The sequence below is a fragment of the Parasteatoda tepidariorum genome, chromosome 5 (assembly GCF_043381705.1).
Source record: "Parasteatoda tepidariorum isolate YZ-2023 chromosome 5, CAS_Ptep_4.0, whole genome shotgun sequence".
Taxonomy (NCBI): Eukaryota; Metazoa; Arthropoda; class Arachnida; order Araneae; family Theridiidae; genus Parasteatoda; species Parasteatoda tepidariorum.
In genome coordinates, this window is record NC_092208.1 from 67,208,563 (window position 1) to 67,215,165 (window position 6,603).

Below are 6,603 nucleotides of genomic sequence, written 5' to 3' on the forward strand. Positions count from 1 at the left end.
TCTAATACATATTATATATAAAATAATAATAATAATCCTCAAAAGCTAATAACATATACACTATACTACTTACTTACGCAATGCTTGCAGTCAAATGTGAGCTTAAAATAAAAATGAATTAATAAACTAAATTGTATTATGCATTTAATAGTTAATTGATGATAACTTAAAAACTACCTGCAAATGTTTTCACAAAAGTCTGAAAAACTTTGTTTTGTAGGCATTTTTATTTACTCATGCACGTTTCTGGGTATGAATCGTTCATGATATGCTCTTTTCCTAAAAAAGTTTCTTGTTTTACTTTATAGTTTTATTAAATATGCTATGATATCAAACTGTATTTATAAAAGTTATTTTAAAAGAATGAAAAATTAAAAGGGTGTTAGGCAGAAAAATAATAATTCCATTTTATCCCCCAAATACTAAAGCGTTGAATTATAAGGGAATTAACAAGTATGAATATCGCTAACATAAATATCGACATTTAACGAATTCTTTTAATAATTTTTTTGGAATTTATAAGAGCATGTTTCTTTTTTTAAAAAATAGACGTCAAGTCGTTTAAAATATTCATATATTCTAAGAAAATAAAATATTTTGAAAAATTTAAGAAGAAAACTTGGTTGGTCCAAAGCTTGCTAAGTTCAAAGCATAAATATCACAAATATAATGGTGGGCACTTGACTAATTTTTATATTTTTTTGCAAAGACTGAATTCTTTGAAAATGTACTTGTACAATGCAAAGAATATACAATGTAAAGAAATATTTATTGAAATTTAAGGATAAATAAATAAATAAAAAAAGCTTTAATCCAATACACGAATTTCACCACATTTATATCGCTAATATAAAAGTGGACATTTTGCGATTTTTTTTTAATAATTTTTTGCAAAGCGTAATTCATTTGAAACTTGTTTCGTGCTAAAAAATATGAGTCAATTTGCTTGAAAATGTCCATATTTGTCAAAAAATATTTAAGGAAATTTTTAATACAAACTTGTTTAGTCTAAAACATGATAAGATCAGATCATAAGTCAGAGCCGTTTTTATGTTCTTAGGGGCCCTGGGCCTGTTTTTATTTAGAGGCCCTTTATTAGTAATTTTAGAAGAAAAAAACATTAAATTGTGTAATTTTTAAAAATTATTTTATTTTAGGAGTGAAAAACAAACACATTATTATAAAAGTTTTAATACATTATTTGTATTGAAAGTTTAAGGTAGCAATACTTTTCACGTTATTTGAAAGGCGAAGTCTATCACATCATTTTAATCAATTTCCTGCAAGATATCATATTCAATGCTCATGACTGACTCACTTATTTTCTTAAGTCATACTGTTTCTTAACTCATTTATTATTAATTTCAGTCTGGTGAATGAGCGTTCGTTACTACAATTAGTTATCATGACATGAGTAACAAAAAATTCGCAGTGAAAAGTCATTGTTTGGAAATGTGTCTTCGAAATTGTTGTTTTATAGTATTTTAAGCATATCATCTATGCCTAATTGGTCTAACTTATTTTCTTTGGCCAAATAATGTTTGAAATGTTCTAATTCTAGTTCCTTTTCATTCATATTATTGGTATAAAATCTTCATAAATTATTACAATGAAGTATTAATTCCTAGAACTTTAAAGAATTCAAATTTGAAAAAAATCCGAACAAATCAGTTATTAGTTCATACTCCATTGAACGAGATTTTAGCTGACTAATCAATGTGTCAATTATTGAGAGAAAAATCACACCTTTAAACTTTCGCTTCCTTGCCTTTCCAGGCAAAAATACTCAGATTTGTGACTTACAATTGGAATAAAATCCAAAAAATGTTCCACTGAAATTCCGTTGTTCACATATCGGACAGCAAATGTCAACTAATCTATGTGGGAAATGTTTGGGGTTGAATTATCATTTACTGAAAAATATTTTAGTTGTGTCATTTTTTTGTTTAATACTTTATATCCCATAATCGATAAAACTTAATTAAAAAACGAAGCTGATAAATAGGATAATTTTTTTATAAGTTCAGCAAGAAAATGGTCAAGTTCACTCAATATTTCCTAAGTTCCCAAATAATTTCCCTTATGCTGTGATTTAATTGTTGGATCGTCTTCACGGAATGCAAGTTTTCATGATGCTAAAAACTTTATTACTTCTACAATTCTTTTCAATACTTCTTTCCAATAATTTATTTGGTTGTTCACCTGATTAGTTAAATAAAATTGATAAAACTCTATTCATTAAGAGCCCAGCATTCCTTTTTCTTGATAAGTAAATATAAACTATCGTAGCCTGTCTGGTCCTAATGTATTTTCATGTTCTAAAATGCAGGCATTAGACTGTTACTAATCGCTAAGTTATTTTCAAATGTATTGCTAGTAGTAGTTGCGAAAAGGCGACACTCTCTGAAAGTAAACTTTTAAATCAGTCGATCATATTTTAAGTCATTTGAATTCCTCATTTCAACAATAATCAATAAATATGCGTTATAAAATTTATACTCACAAATTAGATCTTGTTTTGTGAAATCGAAATAAAATTGATATAGTTGATACCTTTTAATTCTCTCTCACTCTCACCTGAGCTCATCACCAAGCTAAGTGTCAATGCTGTTCTAATTTAGAGTTTAGAACACAAACTAAGCAAAATAAAACAGGAAGGAGCATGGTAATTAAATCCAAGGAATAACAATTCTAAAACATTGTTCCTTGCTGATTGGCAATCAAAGCTCCCTTTTCCCAAAACTGTATTGCGCGTGCAATGAATAAAGAAAACGAACCACCCCTATGAAAAACAAGTATCAGTTCATCTTTCTGTTCTTTCCATCATGATCGATTAAATGCGTGGCTAAACCACTTTTTTTTTTTTTTTTAATTTCATCTCAATCTCTCTCACTCACTGACACTTTTTTTTATAAAAAAAATAGAGAATAACAGTAGGAAACATTAGGATAAGGAGTTAGTCAGGAAAAAAATATTTTTTTTTTTTTGTAAATGTAATTAGACTTCGGGGGCTCCATCGGAACTCGAGGCCATGTCATAAGTATAGCTAATTTTAGGTTGACCAATTTCCGAATTTTTATTTATTTATTTTTTCAACACAGAATCCCTTTGAAATTTGTTTCATATTCAAAAGTGAGCCTCAATTTGTTTGAAAATATCCATATATGTCAAGAAATATTTATAAGAAATAGAAGAAAAGAAAAAACTTGTTTCATTACAAACAAGTTAAGCATTTATAGTTGACTTATAGTCATACTAAGTTGAGCATTTATAGTTGACTTATAGTCATACTAAGTTGAGCATTTATAGTTGAGCAATCGCTAATATGAGCTGAGACATCCAGTAAATTTTTTACAATTCGGAATTCATTTGAAACTGATTTCATATTGAAAAAAAAAAAAAGTCAGCGTCAGTTTGCTTGAAAATTCCAAAGGCAAGAAATATTTATGTAAAATTTTTGAAAACACTAGTTTAGTCCAAGACACACGTAGCTGAAAGCATAGACACTCTTAACATAAAGGATACTTTTCGATTTTATTTTTTATAATATTTTGCAATGCAAATTCATTTGAAACATGATTCATATTAAAAAAAAGTGAACATTATTTTGTTTAAATATTATATTAACTCATCAGACAAGCTGTGCAGCTTATTAATTTGAATAACCATAAGATTAAGATTTAATTTAACATCCTCTTTGGGAAAAAAAAACTGAACCCAACTCAAATCAAGATCCAACATAAAAATAAAAAAATTAACCCCTAATCAACACATTACCATTTCATACTTCTGAAAATGCATTCAGTACACAATAAAACTTCGCGTCGATCAATCGTTTCTTAAGGGACCATTCATTGCAAATGGTAGATACGGGAAAACTACGAATGCGGGTGAATATTAAATACCAAATAATGACTTGAAAAAGCATGAAGAAGTAATGAAAATTAATAAAATTACAATAAGAATAGAATATTTTAATTGAAAAAAATTAAGTACTCAACACATAAATATTCACGATGCAAAAGAAAGATGAATAAAAACATTTATTTAAAATATTAGAAAAACTTCTGCAACCATTTCTTTAACTGAAAACACCTCAAATTTCAACATTTTCGTCAACTGATACATAAACAAGAAATGTGACTTCTGTAGCGTTTTTCTCACACTGTAACGAATGCAAATTCTCATTTTCTTCTTCATCATTAGCATCAGAACTCAGGATTTAATACTTTTCTTCTCGAAACAAATTTTTTTTTTTTTTTAAATGTCAGTAGAATTTTTGAACGATCTGTTAGTCTTAAAAAACGATCTAAACTGGCATTATTAACATTATAAGAATAGCATTTGTGACTGGTCCGTTAAAACAAGACGACATAAACGAAAGATGCTGGAATGATCGATCGAGGTTCGGTTGTAATACTTTTTTCACGCTAATTATGTGTAAGTCTTTAAGAAATTAGGGATATTTTCATTTTTACCGCCTTCAGATCCAGGCACTGTACTGCAGTAATCAAACACAACCATAAAAATTTTCATTGGACCATTTAAATCAAATGTTTTTTTCTTTTATTAAAAAAAAAAACGCTTTTTATTACTTCAAATTAATTTACATGCTGTGATGCATTTTCTTCAGCATCACAACATATAAATTAAATTGTTAATGTGGAGCAAGAATAATGTTAAAGTTAATTATAATTAGCCTATTGATTCAACACTGTCAAAAAAATTAGTCAATGTTTTATCAGAATATCAGTACTTTGAACGATAAAATGGTGTAAATCTGTTGCAATTTTAACCAGGTTTTAAATTAAACCAGAATTCTCGCCAAGTTAAATTATAGAATTGCGTAATCAAATTTAGAGAAAAAAAACTATAAAATTGTTCAACTAGGCACTGTATTAAGGTTGCAGAAAATTTGAACGATATTATGGATTAAAAGACTTCATTTCTAAACGTAATTTAAAAAAAATCTGACTAACCACAATATATGGCTGTGTATATAGAAGCAATTTTTAATTAAATAATTATTTGGATTGTTGGTCATAGAAATCAATTCTGTATCAGAGAGCGTAGCCAAATCTTTCAGCAAAAAATAAGCACCTTTTAAGTACACTCTTTAAGCACTAAAAAAATATTTTTAAGCACTATATACATTACCAAATTGCAAAATAGTTTTCCAAGACCAATTTCCCTGATCATGAGAAAATAACTAGTTTCTGACAAAGAACTTTTTTCTTGATTATATTAGCCATTATAAAATGATCGAGAGATTTTTTGGTTCGATATCAGTAGGGTGGAAAATGAAGTCTGAAATTGAGAATATCTTTCAAAATGCAGCAGATTTGCACACGAGAAGGCAATTATCTCGCCGAACCCAGCTCAGTAGACGCACGGACTCGCATGTATTTCATCAAACATGTAAAATTATTGGAGTTTTCATACACTATGGACCTACGTTACGCCAAAATGATTTGTGAAAACGTGGAATAGAACAATGTGAAAAGCACGCTTTTGCATAATACGTGGCGAAAATCGACATGGTAACGAAAAAAAAAAAACTATCATGCTTGAAAAGGGAAAATTAAGCACTTTTTAAAAACACCCAATGAAAAAAACACCCTCAAGGGCTTTTAAATAACGAAAATAGAAAATAAGCACCTTTAAGCACTTTTTAAAAACGCTACGCACCATGTGTATGTTAGAGCAAAATCACAATAAAGTTGATTAAATGTCTTCTCACCAACAAATCATTCATTTCAATAGGCATATAAATGTTAACATTCATAATTTTTTTATCATCCATCATAAAATGTTGTTTCAGTAAGAACTCTTAACTTTTAAACCATTCGACTGATTATTACGATTTTTTTCAATTAAAGTTCATTGCATTTTGAAAGGGTTAAATCCAAAAAATGTTAATAAAAAAAGAAGAAATTATATATTGCTCAGCATAGTCCAAATTTGAGAAAAACTAAAATGTCGACTCACCATTTCATGTGGTCTACATTTTGTAGTGTCTCCTTTTTTAGATCTCGTTTAAATTCACTCGTTAAACTTAAAACATAAGTATCAAAAAATATATATAAATCATATAATATAACAATATGCTTCAGTATAATAAATGATAAAACATAAGTACAATATAGAAAATTCCTACAATGAAAAAAAAAATTTTTTTTTAAATATTTCATTAGATTTTTTTTCGATTCTGCTATACAAAAGTAAGCCATATCTTTTGAAAAGTTTTCAGCTATTTTAATAGCAGTCATCAAACTTGTGTTAAATGGTTTATAAAGGAAAATAAAATAAAAAGTAAGAAAATATGTATTATTTAGTTTCATACAACTAGAGAGATCAAAGTTTCCTCTGAAATGTTTCGAAAAGTTTTTTTATATTGAACTGTATTGCTACATTCTTATAAAGTAAACAATAATAAAAATAAAATAGTATATTTTTTGAATAAAAGTAATGGTTAATAATTTAACTTATTTGTAAAAAATGCAAAATATTTAATTCTATGAAAAAAAATCAAAATATTTTTATGAAACTTTAAACTGTTTACAAAATTACAATAATTTAAAAAATGGTGTTAACACATCGTTG

The 6,603-nt window shown here is 27.5% G+C and overlaps 1 protein-coding gene across 1 annotated transcript in view; it reads right to left on the reverse strand.

The window, feature by feature from the left end:
• Positions 1-6,603, reverse strand: part of LOC107453160 (A-kinase anchor protein 1, mitochondrial) — a 187,796-nt gene that overhangs the window by 65,067 nt on the left and 116,126 nt on the right. The gene's annotated exons all lie outside the window — the stretch shown is intronic.